Genomic DNA, 16,913 nt, shown 5'->3' on the forward strand with positions numbered 1-16,913 from the left:
TCTTCTGGAGGGCTTGAAAAACAGAACTCTCTGGGGACCACCCACAGAGTCTGACCCAGCTGAGCCTGAGAATCTGAGTTTCTAACAAGCCCCAGGATGCTGATGCTGCTGTTTCAGAGTCCACACCTGGCGAACGGCTGGCTAGGAGTGAACGGACACACCGTGAGAGGTGCATTACGGCGACGCAGGGCAGGGTCTCGACGCCTCACCACCACCCACCCACTTTAGGGCCGTGTTTCCTCACCCCAGATAAGTATCATCTATGGAACTAGTGCAAAAACAAAACAAAACAGATTCTCCTGCGCCGACCCAGACTTACCAACAAGTTCCAAGGGAGAGGCCTGGTAATCTGCATTGGAACAAGCCCCCTGGCCAGTCTTATCATCAAGATGGTTGGGAAACACGGTAGCTTAATGGCTGGTTCTAGATGCAGAGACTTTCTGCGAAAGCAAATGGTCCATGTCCCCTCCAAGTGGGGACGTGGCTAATAAGTGACAGCTTCTTTTCCACAAGGGAGAGGTGTCCCCAGCCTACCAGCGGATACCTTGTAAGGCATGCAAGCCAGACTTCAGGGGTTTCCGATGGCCTCAGGACAAGTGTCAGAGAAGGAAGAGGACCTGAGTGGACTTCAGTGTGGTCCTCATCACCAAAAGAAACCTGCCCAAAGCAGCACACTCATTCACTTTTACACAGGCAGCTATGTCCCATCTCCGGCCCCCAAAGTTCCCCACACCAAGGAGACAATAGCACGGCTTGAAGCGATGGTTGCCATTCTGGCTGCGCATCACACTTGCCCTCCCCTGTATGTGTGGCCGAGCGCGGCCCCAGACCGATTAAATCAGACACGTAAGAGGGCATGCAGCATCACCGTGCGTGGTGCTCCACGGGTGACCACAGTTTGCAGCTGGCCCTGCGTTAGAGGGAAGACGTGGGCACAGCTGGCACTCTCACAGCTGCATGCCTTCCCAGGGTCTCACCCTTGGTCACCCGGCGTGCCCATCAAAAGACATGGTTACAAACCATACGGCATGTTCAACAAGAAGACTCTCCTTTAAAATAGGGGCGTCTGGGTGGCTCAGTCGGTTAAGCGTCTGACTTCAGCTCGGGTCATGATCTCGCGGTCCGTGAGTTCGAGCCCTGCATCGGGCTCTGTGCTGACGGCTCACAGCCTGGAGCCTGTTTCGGATTCTGTGTCTCCCTCTCTCTCTGCCCCTCCCCTGCTCATGCTCTGTCTCTCTCTGTCTCAAAAATAAATAAACATTAAAAAATTTTTTAATAATAAAATAAAGCCCCATTAAGTGATGTCTTTAAGTTCTGATATTTTTGAAAAGATGCTCACCGTCACTAATCATTCGGGAAATGCAAATCAAAACCACAATGAGATACCACCTCATGCCCATTAGGATGGCTACTAGCATAACCGTTTTAAAGACAAGAAGAAGTGTTGGTGAGGATGTAGGGAAGTTGGAGCCCTTATGCGCTGTTGGTGGGAATGTCAAGTGATGCAGCCACTATGAAAAGCCACATGGCAGCTCCTCAGAAAATTAGAGAGCCAATCTCACTTCCAGGCATATGCCCAAAAGAAATGAAAACAAGATCTTGAACAGCTATCTGCACACCCATGTGCATAGCAGCACTATTCATAACAGCCAAAAGGTGGAAACAACCCAAGTGTCCATGAATAGATGAACGGGTACACAAAATATGATATATACACACAGTGGAATATTATTCAGCCTTAAAAAGGAAGGAAATTCTGACGCAGGCTACAACACGGATGAACCTTGAGGATATTATGTTAAGTGCAACAAGCCAGTCACAAAAAGACAAATACCGCATGATTCCACTTGCATGAGGTACCTGGAGTTGTGAGATTCAGAGAGACAGAACGTAGAATGGGGGTTGCCAGGGCCTGAGGGGAGGCAGGAAGGGGGAGTTATTGTTTAAGGGGTGCAGAGTTCCCGTTTGGGATGCTGAAAAAGTTCTGGAGATGGATGGTGGCGACTGTTACCCAACAGAGTGAACACACTTAAGGCCACAGAATTGTACACATAAAAATGGTTAAGATGATACTTTTGTTTTTAAGTAGGTTCCACGCCCAACGTGGGGCTTGAACTCACGGCCCTGGGATCAGGAGTCACATGCTCTACCGACTGAGCCAGCCAGGAGCCTCAGTTAAGACGATAAATTTTATGTTAAATGTACTTAACCACAATTTTTTTAATGACATTTATTTAAAAAAAAAAAATCTCTTTTATGGAGATGACTAGGGTCTCCTCCACGATAAGGTGGATTTTATTTGAACCACGTGCCAAAGTCAGGACTAATGCTAAGGCAAGCGTGGCATGCATGTGTCAGTTTTCAAAACAGCTCCTACCAAAGGCACTAGAGAATCCAGGAGACATTCCATCCTCTTCCCAAACACAGAAACAACCTGCAAGGGAAAAATTGTAAGTGAAGAAAGTCTCAGAAGGTCATATATCAATGCCAGGCACATGTTTATACGATTGTGTTTTGCTCACTCACCCCCGATGCTTTCATTCATTCATTTACTCTTTCACTGTACAAACAATTGCCAGGCACCGGGGCAGGAGGTACCCAGAGCACGGTCTCTACCTTGGTGAGCTCACGGCCCAGCAGGTCCTTTTGGGGAGAAGTGGGCCCGGGAGGGGCACGAAGGAAGAGGGCAAGTAAGGGAGAACCGGAGAGAGGAGAGCCACGGAAGCTCTCACAGGCTGCAGTGGAACGACTGAAGGGAAACAGATGGAGAAAGTTCCCTGTGGAGCCTTGTCTGGGGACAAGGCTTCCAGGAGGCCCCAGGCTGTATCTGGTGCCCATCCCCTAGCACACAGGAGGGACCCAGCAAATGTCGTCTTATGACGTGTCAGAGCAGGGCTAATTTTTTTTTTAATTTTTTTAAGTGTTCATTTATTTTTGAGAGAGAGAGACAGAGTGTGAGCCGGGGAGGCTCCTCAGAGAGAGAGGGAGACACAGAATCTGAAGAAGTCTCCAGGCTCTGAGCTGTCAGCACAGAGCCTGACATGGGGCTCGAACCCACGGACCGTGAGATCATGACCTGAACTGAAGTCAGACGCCCAACTAACTGAGCCACCCAGGCACCCCAGAGCAGGGCTAATTTTATGAGAAGCACAAAAATGCCACCTGATCTGGGCCTGGGAATGAGTTTAAAAAGCAGCCCAAACTGCACTTGCCTCTTGGCCTGGGTGGAGGTCGGCGGGAGAGACAGAGGAGGCCCTGCCCACCCACCGTGGGGTGCTGGGAGGCCCCGCTACCCATCCGAGACACTTCGGAGGGACAGCGCCTCTGCACAACTCTCTCTTCTCTAAGCCAGCGATGGATTGTTTTCATTTCATTCGGAATGAACAGCAAGACTAAACTGAGTCCAATTTCTGATCAGTGTCATTTCTCAGGCTTGCTCAGAGAAGGCAAAATCCATTAAACTACCCGCCTGCTCCCCTATGAGAGGCACTGAGCTCCCCGTGGCAGCGAGATGGGAGCTCTTGAGGGTAAAGACTCATTTTATGTGGATCAGTGACTGGCTTATTGTAGGTGCTTAATAAATATTCAATCATAACAATCTTAATTACTGGATTACATCATGTCTGTCTTAGGGTGGGATATAAATAAATAATGTCATAATAATAATGAGGCTCTCACGGAGCGCTGCTCAGTTTGAGTTCCCACCACTTCGCAGGCGGTTTTAATAAATTTGGGTGGATTTCATATTTCATGAAGACATATCTGCTCACAGCAGGTAAATGCTTCTGAAGATAAGCCTTATTTAGTATTAATGCCAGTAGGACACGTCCTGGTTTATGTCCTAGTCAAGGTTTAATTCAACACAACATGGCTCCCGGTTCTGCAAGTATTCGATGGTGTCCAGCAGCAAAGAGGGTGGTGGAGCTGGGGGTTTGGAGCCCTGGTTTTAGGAGAGACATTGAGACAGGCTAGCTCTGCTGCGATCAGCCATCCCTCTCCAACACCATCTAAACCATCGCCTGCTTAGAAAGCAATTGCAAACACCAAAATCTTCATCCTGACAGGTTAGGTAAAGGAGCGAAGTTACCTGATGGATGGTAGGAGGGCGTGTGCCTTATCTGAAGGGGCAGCCTCAGCCCCAGCACCTCCTCCCACGCATAAATGCTACCCAGTGGTGCCCAATCTTCCATTAAAAAGAACCAGAAATGCTGCTCTTGCCACAAAAATCTCCTGGTCTTTAAAAGCCACTAACCGATCCAGATTCTGTTAAAACAAAACCCTCCCGCAGCCTTCTGGGCCACATCCGGCCATGGGCCACTCTAGGCGAATCTGGGGCTTAGAGCTAAGAGCCAGGGATGTGCAAGCAAAGGTATATGCTGGTCGCTCCACGAAGGTCAGGAAAGAGCCAGAAATCACCTACCCTAATTGTTGAGCACCTGAGGTCTGTACTAGCTCTGTTATCTGCTCTATCAGTCATGTGACTTCCATAAATCCCTAAGACCCTCCTCCCTCTGCTGGAAAGTGAAGGGTCACAAGGTGGCAGAGCCTTCCTCAAAGGGCTGCACTAAGAACCAGCATCCCACAAAGTGATGGGGGAGCATTCTGCAGACCAGACAGCCTCACTGGTGCCAACAGAACGGTGACTAGTGGATGCCGGGAAGCTGTGAGAGAGTTCCCTGAAGTCTGGCCTCTGGAAGCCTCGGGAAGCTTCTGGAAACTTGTCTTGGGGATTTGGGATCTAAATGTCCCAGTTAGGGAAGCTGGAGGGGAAACGGTAACCTGCAAAGCCAGTCATCTGAGAGTGCACAGATTGACCCTGTCTCCACCTTGCAAGTTGCTTGAGTCAGTCCCTGTCCCACTGTGGCTGTCCCCTTCCTTCTCTGTGCCCTAAAACTGGACAGGAGAATGCAAATGAACCTCCTCTGGTGGAGCTGAGGTGCCTGAATGAAGTCTTGGTGTCCTCTTTCCCCCCCAACAGGAAACTAGATTAAAAGTATATGAGCTGGGCAGCCCATCTGTGGTTGTGAGCATCCCCCACCTCCTTCCTGGGACCCTCTGCAGCAAAGGCAATGCCTTGGGGACTTTGGGATATGCAAGCGTCCAGGAAACAGTATCTGCCCCAGACGCGGTCATCACATCACAGCACTGCCCGCAGGGGAGTGACCTCCCCAGCCCTTGGGAGAAAGTAGACAGCTACGGGCTTTCTAGAGAAACTCCTCCTGCACCGGGGTATTTTTAGCCCCACCATCCCATATAGCCATTCCAGGGGTGTTAACATCATGGGTGAAATTAGCCACTCACCTTTGCCAGGGGAAGGTGGCTCCAGCAAGGCTAGTGGGGTGGGGGAACTGAAGGTGCCCCACTAAAACTCTGGACTCAAGTTTCCTGCAAGTTGGTCCAACTATGATCTCTTGTCAAAAGTAGGAACAGGTTTTCTTCACCCTGCTGCAAATCATCTCAGTGAAAAATGCATTAGCATGATTTTTGAAAAGAAAAAATCAACACACACATATTCCACTTATGAAACAGCATCTGTTGGCTTTAGGTATCTTTTATACCTAATGCTTAGTGATACATTACTGGGGAACTTTTTTTACATAACTACCTTTTTACAGGGTTTTTTTTTTTTTTCTTTCCTTGAACATACACATTTTTACTTGGTTACTTAACAATCTACCATAAATATTTTCTTCTATTTTAAGCCTTCAATTTTTAAGCCTAGGCTGAGCCAACCAAACTCTAAAAGTGAACATTTAATTGTTTCTGATGTTTTGTACACCTGCCAACATTTGTAGAGATGTTGGCCTTCTTGAAGCTACTTTATATCAAATAACCCTAAGTGAGGTTACCAGACAGACTGGAGTCTACGGGATGGGTCAGGCAGACCCAGGTGCCACCTCCTGTGCCACGTGGCCCCAGGGACAGTCTCAGATCTCACCCTGGCTCCCACAGAGCCGCCTGACTGCCGATTTCTCTGACTTCCCTGCAGCGTCTCTCTCCTTCCCCGGAGCTCCCACCTCCCCCCCAGCTCACCCTGACCCTCTCTTTCCACTCTTTCTCTCCTCCCTGCCCCAGAGAATTTTCTGGTTTTTTTTTTTTAAATTATGGGACTTTCCAAATGTATACAAAAGTTCAAAAGATAGTATAGCAAACGCCCAACGCCAAAAACCAGGTTTCACGTACTCCGACCCATGACCCCATATACTGCATTACTTAGAAGTAAGTCCCAGATACCATCTCATTTCATTCATAAATATTAGTGCAGGTCTTGTTAAATAATAAAGCTTCGTTCTTTAACATACCATGATCATGCCTAAAACATTACTGCAATCCCTGAATACCATCAAATACCCAGGCAACACTCAAAATTGTCAAGTTTTATAAATGTTTGCTGCATTTGTTGGAATCAGAATCCCAAATGAGTCTAAATGTGGCATTTAATTGGTGTGTCTTTTTAGTGTCCTTTAATCAAGTGATTCTACTTGCCTCAATTTCAATGGTTTAGGTGTAAAAGAAATTGGTCACTTGCCCTGTAGAGTTTTCTATACCCCAGATTTTTCTCTGTGCTTCCTCATGGTGTCATTTAATGATTTTCTCTGTCCCTGGTATTCCTTTAATCTGGTAGTTAAATCCAGAGTTAGAGACTTGTTCGGATTTAGGCTCGGGTTTTTTTTTTGGCAAGAATACTTCATGGGCAATATGTATTTTCTTTGGGGGCCCCATGGAGGATTGTCATCTTGACCTACTATTCTGCCAGGGGTTTGAAAATGATACTATTTAGTTCTACCCTTCCCTCCTTATTAGAGAAACTTTCCTTCATGCATCCTTTGGGTCCTTGAACTATTTTGTACCGCTCATACAGGAAAGTCAGGTGAGGTACTCAACCCTGCTCCACTTTTCAAAAGAAGAAAGCCACCCCCTGCACCTGCCCAGGGGACCACAGAAGGTGGCTTGAGTTTTGTTTTTTTTGTTTTGTTTTGTTTTTTTCAGTATGATTATGAGCTCCTGGGTTCAAGCAAATTCGGTATGTTTCAGCACATCGTGGTTTTCATTCTTACCGATAAACACACTGTGCCACTTCTCACTGGTGGGAACCAATTCAAGTTGGCGCTGTGTTCTTTTGATATCCTCCCAGGGGGGGTTCTTAGCCTGCCTGCTTTTCGGTTTGACAAGGAGTTTCATACTCTTTCTCCTACGTTTTCTGCCTCAGCTCAGAGAATGCTTGTTCTTTTTAATGAGAAATCATGTTTAGAGACAAAAATCTTGGTGCCAAGGAGACTCATTGCTATTATGCTAGTTACTATGTTACTGCCTTTTTATTAGGAAATACTTTTCTTTTTTAAGACAAAGTTTGATACACTTTCCCTTTATATTGATTTCACATTTGATCTCTTTACAGTTTCTATATAGTTCTTGATAGTTACACACTCTCTTCATATTGACATTCAAATATACAAGTACTGGGTCTTACTGGCCATTTTGATTTTATATTTGCATCTGTTTTCTCTAAAACAACTTGGCTTTCTAACGACATTAACATACTTAATAATTTGCTTTTTCCAGATCAACCTACCTATATTTTTGAGAACAGTTTAAGGTTTTACTTTACAGTCAATTTGGTGTTAGTCTGTATCCTGATTATGGATGCTAAGTCAAATCAGTGTATTTTAAAATCACTTGAAATAATTCCCCTCTGTGAAATCTTGCCACACCCACACATTAAGTTCATTTGTTTCACTTTGCTCTAATTTTTAGGGACTGCCTTTTTTTTTAAGTGTTTGGACTGATCTAGCCTTATAATCTGTCAGGCACTTACATGGCCCTGCATTAAATCTACCAAACAAGGTTAGACTCAGAGAAGCCCAGCTCCTCCTCCCATTCCCACCACCTGTGCCTTCCCTTCCCCGCAAGTAACTTTTCTGGGTTCTTATTTCTCCTATTGCTTTCCTTTAATATAAGCAAACACATATAAATACCCACACATTTGTATGCTCTTCTTTTTGAGTAAATGGATAGCGTACGATCCCGTGAGTCTTCCCCTTGCCCTGGGAACGATGGAGACGTGCCCTGGTTCTTTCCCATAGCTGCACAGTGCTCCACTGCAAGGTGTAGCCCCGCTCTTGGTCCTCCACTCACCACCTCCTCACCCAGGCTCCCAGGTTCCTCAACAGGTGCCGAGCTGCTGTCCCTCTCCTGCCCAACCCGATCTAGCCAAGGGGATCAGAATGACGCCACGAGAGCGACATCAGCCTGTTGTACTATCCGTGAGCAGTTACCAGCGCCCGGCTCTCGTATCCTCTTGTTAACTATTTGCAATGACCAGACTGGGGTTTGGAGAAGTCAAATCACAGGCCAGAGGGCACATGGCGGGTGTTGGTAGATCTGGGCATGGAACCTGCCTGTCTCTGAGGCCAGAATCTACAATCTTAGCCATGCAGCTACACAGACTCTCCTGGCTGTGTCTCCCCAAGTTCTGCCAAGTGCCGCCAAGCATCACAAAGATTACAAGGGGAAATGGGTGGCTGGATCTACGTGGCACCCAGGACTCACCTCCAAAGGCTTCCAGAGAGGCGGCAAGGTGGGTGGGAGCCCACCTAGGCTGAGTGCCGGAACCCCTGAATTCAATTCATCTCCTACTTATTTAACTCGTGTCTCAGCTCTCTTACCTGTAAATCTACCCCGGGGATGCAGTGAGGATAAAGCTTCACCTTGAGGGGCAAGCCACTCAGAAGCAGCAGCTTCTGGAAAATCACCAGGAGCAACAGTGAGGAAGGGGACTTGTTGTCCAGCAGCAGCTCCTTCTTCCCCAAGGATGGTCCTTGGACCAGCAGGGTAAGCACCACCTGGGAACTTGGTAGAAATACACACTCAGAGGGAGGGCGGGGCAATCTGTGCTTTCATCAGCCTGCCAGCTGACTTGAGAACCACTGCTCCAACACCAAGTCAACACTCTGAGTTCTTACTGGTGGGGAGAGACACAAGGTAGTAATGGGCCCCCTTCCCTTCACCGCCCTCCCATTCATCCACTAGCACAGGTTAGGAGCAGGGAAGGAGAAGGCAGACAGAGTAAAAGTCCTCCTGGAGCTTGCATTAGACAGAACGTAAATCCATGACCAAAGAAGGAGATGGTCCTGTTAGGGATTAATGCCATGAAGGATATAAACAAAGTGGTGTGGTGGAGGATGACTGAGGCTAAGAGTGAGAGTCTTTAGATGGGATGGTCAGGAAAGGTCTGTCTGAGCAAGTGACACTTGAGCTGGCATTTGAACGGGGAGAAGGAGGCAGCCTTGTAAATATCAGGGACAGAGTGAGTGCTTCTAGCAGAGGATCAGCAGGTGCAAAGGCCCGGAGGCAGGATGGAGCTACATACATGAATGGGGAGCAAGGAGCCAGTATGGCTAGAACCAGTCTGAGAGAAGAGGTGCTTATATTGGTCCCTCTCTGACGTCAGAACAATCATACTACTTCTGGGTCAGAGATGGGTATGGAACCAAGAAACAAAGGCCTTCCTCCCCAGCTGCAGCTGGCAGACAGAGCAGGCAATGTCTGGGGGTGCTGAGCAGCAAAAGAGTGTACTTTGGCTTTGCACCCTAGCCCTGCCTTGAGATCCTCTCCCCTCATAGCCCGGCTGCTCTGTGTGATCCTTCCACCACCTCTCTATACTGTAAGGAGAAGCAATTCTTCCAGGAGGCCCTGCTTCTATAGACACGTTAGTGATTATGGCACCAGGAAAATACTCAGTCTGGGGAGACAGGGTGACCAGACTTTGAAACCAGCTCTGCCATCAATTACATAATTTGGGGCAAGGGACTTTTACCTCTTTGACTTTGTTCTGCATCTGGAAATGGAGACAGGAATGATTCCCACCCCCCACTTCCAAGGGTTAGTGTAAAAACTAAAATATACGCTGGCTATGGGACAGTTAACCCAGTATCCAGTAGGTGCTTGGAAAATGGCAACTATCCCCATTTTTCTTCATCAGGAAAAAGTTTTATTTCTTAAGTTTCAATATTTTGCAGATAATGGCAGAACCAAATAATAATAATACTGGTGAACTATGAATACACATTGCTTGCTTAACTTCTGAGGGCAGAGCAACTGACGATGGAGAAATTCAGACATTCTCACCTTGAGCACATCAGCCTGGCCTCATGGATGTAGGCGGCAGTGAGGGGCAGGGTCACAGCCAGGAGACAAGCAGCCCAGCACTGCCCACTAGAGGTACGGCGTGAGCCACGTGTGTCCTTTGAAATTTGCCAGTAGCCACATTGAAAGAGTGAAAAGAAACATGTGAAAACAATCTTAATAATAATATTTTATTAAAGCCACAATATGCAAAGTATCATCATATCAGCCCAAGATTCAATACACCGTTCAACCCAGAGCATTAGAAAGGAGATCTTTTACACTTTTTTTATTTTCTTTGGCATTGCTTTGGAAATCCAGGGTGCATTTACACACTTACAGCATGTCTCAGTTCGGACTAGCCAGGTTTCAAGTGCTCATTAGCCACATGGGCTTGGTGGTGGCTGAAGCGGACAGAGTGGCTCAGGGGTCGGCACGTGGGACCTGTGAGCCAATCTGTCCTGCCCGTGGTTTTGTGTAGTCTTGTACGCTAAAAATGACTTTTGCCTATTTAAATGAAACAATCAAAACAAGAGTATTTTATGATACGTGAAAAGGATATACAGTTCAAATTTGTGTGTCCATAAATAAAGTTTTATTGGAACACAGCCACACCCATTTGTCTACAGATCATTTCTGACCACTTTCCATGGCCCAGCTCAGCGGTTGTGACAAAGACCATGTGGCCTCTGCAGAGCTGAAAACATTTACTTTAGCCTTTTACAAAAAAAGTTTGTGGACCCATATGTTAGACAGGAGAGCACACCTCCCCCAACTCCTCCTGACTCTAGACTGCCAGATCCTTCCGTGTGGAGAGGTGACTTACATAGACTCCAGAGGCGCTGGTGGCCAACCTCTCAGCTAGGCCACCATGATTTTGTTGGTGTTTGGTAGCATTTTCATAAACTGGATTTACTTCATTTCACAGCACAGGTTCTATTTCTTACATTGAAATCTTTCACTAGAAACTCTTAAGCAAAGCATTCCAAAGGAAAGGCCTTAAGGAGAGCCCCTCCGACCCAGGTGGCTCTCAGGTGACTATGATACCACCATCCTGGCACCGGGCTGGTTAGGCCAGGAGAGCAGCGGATGGGGTGGAGTGGGGGGAGAAGGGTGGGGTGTACCAGAAAACTTAGCCAGTGGACTGTTTTCCAGCTGTGGGCCGTAAACAGGGTCCTCCCACACACGCGCCTCGATAAATCCAACCCCTCTGAGCTAGGCACCAGACACACATTATCAAGTAACAACCCTTCACAAAGGAGCCAAGCCAGAGTTCCCGGTAAGAAAATCCATTCGAAAGGAGGGGTCTGAGTGCTCAGGCCCCTCAGCAGGTGAGCAGCTCAGTGGGGCCTGAGCTCCAGAAGTATGCTCCTTACAGCGACGACCCATCCTGCCATCAGCCCTGAGGATATACTTTCACTGTGCCAACACTGAGGCACAGAATCCCCTCGGTTCCCATAACAAATCAGTAGCTAAGGAGGTGCCCTGGCCAGACTTTGCTCTCTCACCAGAGAGAAGCAAGGAAAACAGGTGGATGGAAGGAAGCCATGTTCCCCGGACTTGGGCTGGGAGAGTGCTTGTGTTGGGGATTGGAGGGGGGGTGGGGGGCGGGTGCAACAGAGATATACAGACTGGACAGGCAGACAGACAAACCCTCATCTGCATCCTCAGTGCCAATGTTAGCTGAACGACATCCAGGATCTCTGCAAGCCTCAGTTTGCCCATCTGTAAAGAGCGAGTATGAACAGACATCACACTAGGAGAGCGTGAGGATTTAGTGAAAGAACGCACAGGCAGTGCCTGGCACATTATGCGTGCTCAGGAAATACTGGTTTCCTCATCGTGTCTTTGCTTAGCTCCCTGGCAGGTAGCAGTCCGTGGGGATCGAACAAAATGGTGCCGGGCCTGGAGATAAAGAGTATACAGTGTATAGGTTCATCTGGGTGAAGACTGAAAACAGTGCAGGGCACCGAGGAAAGGTTTTATAAGTGTTATCTAGCATTATTATTTTGTTGTTATCATTAAGCCCAGGAAATGCTCCACCCTTCTGAAGAAGTTTATTCGAACAACTCCTAAAGAAGGCTGAGAAGAGGCACCTGGGTGGGTCCGTCGGTTCAGCTCCGACTTCGGCTCAGGTCATGATCTCGCAGTTCGTGAGTTCGAGCCCCGCGTCGGGTTCTGTGCTGACAGCTCAGAGCCTGGAGCCTGCTTGGGATTCTGTGTCTCCCTCTCTCTCTCTCTCTCTCTGCCCTTCCCCTGCTCACCCTCTGTCTCTCTCTGTCTCAAAAATAAATAAACGTTAAAAAATCTAAAAGAAGAAGAAGAGGAAGAAGGCGGCTGAGCACTCGTGAAGAAAACCTCCTGACAAGCGGTCCAGTATAACCACAATGGTGGAAGAAATGAGGGAGTTGCCTCATGCCATTTGCAGGGATGTGACTTCAAACACCCAGAACCAGAAATTCTGCACTGTCCTCATTAGCAGCTTTTGAACATTTCTGAATAACACAGAGGCAGACCAGAGTCATTTTGCTGCAGGGTTAGGTCAGTAAGCATCGCGTGTGTCCGGGCAAGAGCAAGGCCATTTTCATCCATGCAGTCAGGCAGCTGGGCACCTCCCACAATGTCCCAGAGGTTCTGCTGAGAGTGGGGGCCAGCGACGTCACCGCAAGGATGGGATGCCGTAGCACGCCGCCTGAGGACAGCTTTATTTATGCTCTTGCAGAATGTACATGCAGGCCTTGTTTTTCTGGCTGATTAGGGAGCCAGCTCACATAGCGTCCGTGGTTCTACATTTAGAATTGTGTCTTCATTCACATTCTTTCCACGCAGCTCACGGCTCCTGGACTGGAAGAGAGTGGTTACTTTTGCCTGGGCCCGTCCCCTGGGAAGACGCCAGCTCACCTCGAGCTCCTGGTCCAGAGTTTGGGCCGAGTTCTCTGGCTGTGCTCTGGGCTGGGGTGGTCCACACCGGTGTGCCCACCATGACCCGAACCAGATGTGGAATCCATGGCCCAGGGCAGGTAGGGCCCATTCTGGGAGAAATGGGATTCTACAGCGGTCAGCTGTGGTCAGGCTAGCCGGATGGGGCCCCCAGCCAAGCTCTGAGGGTTTCTGCTCCCAGCCCGGGCTCTTGCCAGGTCAACTGTGTTTTATTGTTCTCTCCTGACCCCTCCTGCTGACGCTAACAAAGCTGCCAGCCACTGTCCTGCCCCCTGAAAGTTCCCTGGGTCACCCTCATGTCTTTCTTTTCTCAGGCAGCCACTTGAAGCAAACACCGCCAGGTCCCGCCACACTGCAAACCTCACCGCTTCTAAGACTCCAAACCAGACATGCGGTCATGCTGTCCACCTGGGAAGAATTAAAAGTAAGCTGGGGAAGAAACATGCTGAGAAGCGGGAGGAAAGCGGGTGAGGAAGACCAGGGCCCTGCTTTGCCTCCTGTTACTCACACCCCAAAGCAAACTCCCCCATAAAACGAGATTTCGTGATGCAGGCTTCCCTAAAATCTGGAACAAAATGATCTGGGTCATACACACATAGTGTGCGAACTGGCTGTGAATCGTGCTTGAATGTGTAATAGGGGAAAAAAATGAACTAGAACATCAAACCCATGATTTTACAGGTGTTGTTATTCACCACAAAGCTCTGGTTTGTTTGTTTGTTTTTTAAGTCGATTTGAATTCTCTTTACAAAAATATAACAAGTAAGTGACGGTACGGGTGGTTGAAGGCATGACAAAATCGTCCCAAAAAATGATTAACATTTGAGAAGCTTTGCCATATACAAGCGTATACATGTACACAAATTGATTTGATCTTCAACCCAACAGAACATAGGCAGTCTGTCCATCTTAAAGATGAATAAACTGAGGCACGGAGAGGTTAAGGGATTTGGTTGGTGTCAAATAGCTGGGAAATACAAGGGGCCAGGGCTCTGAGTCTCTTGTGTTGTGCTGTGCTGTGTTGTTTCGTTTGCTTTGCTTTGGTTTTAATGCTGGCTCACATTTCAAGTTGATTCTTTTCATTGGCCAGGTTGGCCAGTGTTGGTTTTGGCAAGCAGGGGAGGCGGGTGGAGCGGGTAAAATCAAGGGGCTCGCTTTGAGTCTCCCTTAAGCCATCTCTGAATACTGATCAGTGAGCAGGTGTCCCTGCAGTCGGGTCCTAAGTCCCCAGGGCAAAAGGCAAGTAAGTTTTAAGGCTCTGGGGAGGAAAGGGGGCTGGATAACTCTGCTGTTAGTGGTCAGACCCCTCCACCTGCAGGGCAACATGGAGCCGTTCTTTCGGACTTGGTTCCAACTGACGTTCACAGACCCAGGTCCCTGTGACCCTGGCCACCAGCAGATTCAAGGCTGGAGGTGGTGCCAGGCCCTGAGTTAGGGCTGGGACAGAGGTTGCTGGCTGTGAGGAGCCCACAGGGGCGGGGTGGACGGGAGGCAGTCCACAAATAGATACAGAGATACAGTGTGGTGCAGACTTTCGGGGGCTTTGAGCACCTCAAATAGCGGGGCACCTGGTGGGGACCAGCCCCTGGGGTTTCCCAGTCCACGGGCAGGGGAGCACGAAAAAAAGCTCTTGAAAAGAAAGACAAGAGCTCTTGCTTTAAATCCTAACAGTGAGCAGACTGTCACAGGGCCAACTTGGGGAGGGCAAGGGAAGGGGAGAGCTCCCAGGTGTTGGAACGGCATGAACAAAGGCAAAGGGGTTGGAAGATGTCTGGGGATCTGCAGGCAGTTTGGAGAGCAGGGAACCCCGGGCCAAGACTGAAAGTGGCCATTGGGCCAGCCCCTCCCAGAGACGGAGAAGGGGAGCTCTCAGCTGCAGAACGAGACCCATCCACCAGCACTTGGACCCTACACGCCACGAGGCCTGCCCCGGCCAGGCTCACCAAGTGGGCACTTACCTTGCCTCTTCCCTGATTATTTCCCATCCTTCTGAAACTCTCACCCTGAAATCCCAGCCTGGCCGTCCCCCAGCCTGCAGCTGGGCGTGTTATTTTGCTCCAAAAGCACAGCAGAGCGCGGCTCCTTACTCGAGGAATGCAGGCTGCGGTCCTCCGAGGCGATGATGAAACGGGCTATTTCTGCCCCCGGGACATCAGCAGGCCTCCGGGCGCTGGCTCCAAGGCTCACACTATCGTGTTTTTAACGTTTCCCTAGACAAATGTTTTCCTTCGCACCCTGGGATCTTTGTATTTGAACCTGGGTGCTGAAATAGCTTTAGAAATCATTCTGGATTGAAGTTGGAATCATGGTTAGGGTCCAGCTCAGCGGCAAGCAATTTCTCACTCCCCAAGTTATCTATTACCAGTGGCCGATCTGGATGTAAAAATAGCTGGTGAGGCTGTTTGTTTAATCTGACTGTTACCTGACACCACGCGGGTGTTGCTGTGCGGACTGTTTGCCTCCTTCCCCACCAAGAACACCATTTGGTTTCCCCCGGCTGGGTCTCTATGTAGGCACACTTCATGAACTTCCAGTGGCTGGACAACTTCTGGCCACTGATTTTCCTCAGGTGGGCAGGTTTGTGAAAAAGATAAGAGGTCTGGGTCTTGCATCCGTGGCCCTCTCGTCTTTGGGCAGCCAGCGAACGAGGGAAGAAGTTCCGGCTGCCGGGCAGAGCCGGGCTGCTGGAAGAGTCAGGGTTGTCCCCCGTTCCTGGGGAGGCCGGAGAGCAAGCAGCTGGGACACGCGGAGAGCGGAAGGTAGGGCGCAGACACTTGTCTGGTTTCTCGGCGTGGGCAGGGAGGCTCACGCTCCCCGCAGCAGGGACATTTGCTCTGGGCCACGGGCACCGTCGGGGCTGGAGCTCTGTGTCCGGGCGCCGGGCAGGGCTGTGTGAGTGGGAAGGGCACGCTGGGGGCTGAGGTTCTCAGCGGGGTGCTGGATTTCCGTGTGGACCATGAGGGGTACACCGTTCAGGGTGCAGATGGATGTGTGTGACTTCGTCCTTACGTGCGTATGTCTGGGCACTTTGCTCTCGCAGGGTTGAGCGGGCACAAGCCTGTGGATGAACCCAGTTCATGCGTGGCCAGGACGAGTGTTCACTGGGACGTTTCTGGCCCGTGGACTCTGAGAGTATGTGTCTCCCGAACGTGGAAACCCCCACAGTGTTCTCCCACACCCTGGGGGTCCTCGACCAGACTCACGCTTGGCCATGTTTAAAGTCATATCTCTCTTTTCTCCGGAGGAAGAATTGATCGCTGAGGAGAGTAAATACTGAATCTGTGTGGAAAACTAGACAGCCTTCAAAAATTATTAATTAGGGGCGCCTGGGTGGCTCAGTCGGTTAAGCGTCCGACTTCAGCTCAGGTCATGATCTCACGGTTTGTGAGTTCGAGCCCCACGTCGGGCTCTGCACTGACAGCTCAGAGCCTGGAGCCTGCTTCAGATTCTGTGTCTTCCTCTCTCTCTGACCCTCCCCCACTCACACTCTGTCTCTGTCTGTCTCTCTCTCAAGAATAAATAAACATTAAAAATTTTTTTTAAATTATTATTTAGGATTATAAACCCCTCCCATGGATGTTGATCATGGATGAGGCCATGTATATGGGGGGGGGGGGGCAGGCACAGAGTATATGAGAATTCTCTATACCTTTCACTAAATTGCTCAGTTTTGCTGTTAACCTAAAACTCCTCTAGTAAATACAAGTTATTTTTTGAAACTAAATTATAGGCCATTTCTCTCAATGCATCTAACCCAATTATAATGAACTCTATTTGAAGTAATAGTTTTAAAGACTATAAGTATAAGAATCCTGGAAAGTAGATTAAACACATGTTTAATTTGCCAG

At 48.9% G+C, this 16,913-nt stretch overlaps 1 non-coding gene across 1 annotated transcript; it reads right to left on the reverse strand.

Moving 5' to 3' along the window:
- Window positions 1-2,095: 2,095 nt before the first annotated feature.
- On the reverse strand, window positions 2,096-2,168 carry TRNAR-CCU. The gene has a single exon. It is a non-coding gene; the product is annotated as a tRNA-Arg (tRNA).
- Between the last annotated feature and the right edge of the window lie 14,745 nt (window positions 2,169-16,913).

This window comes from Panthera leo, chromosome D2 (genome assembly GCF_018350215.1).
Source record: "Panthera leo isolate Ple1 chromosome D2, P.leo_Ple1_pat1.1, whole genome shotgun sequence".
Taxonomy (NCBI): Eukaryota; Metazoa; Chordata; class Mammalia; order Carnivora; family Felidae; genus Panthera; species Panthera leo.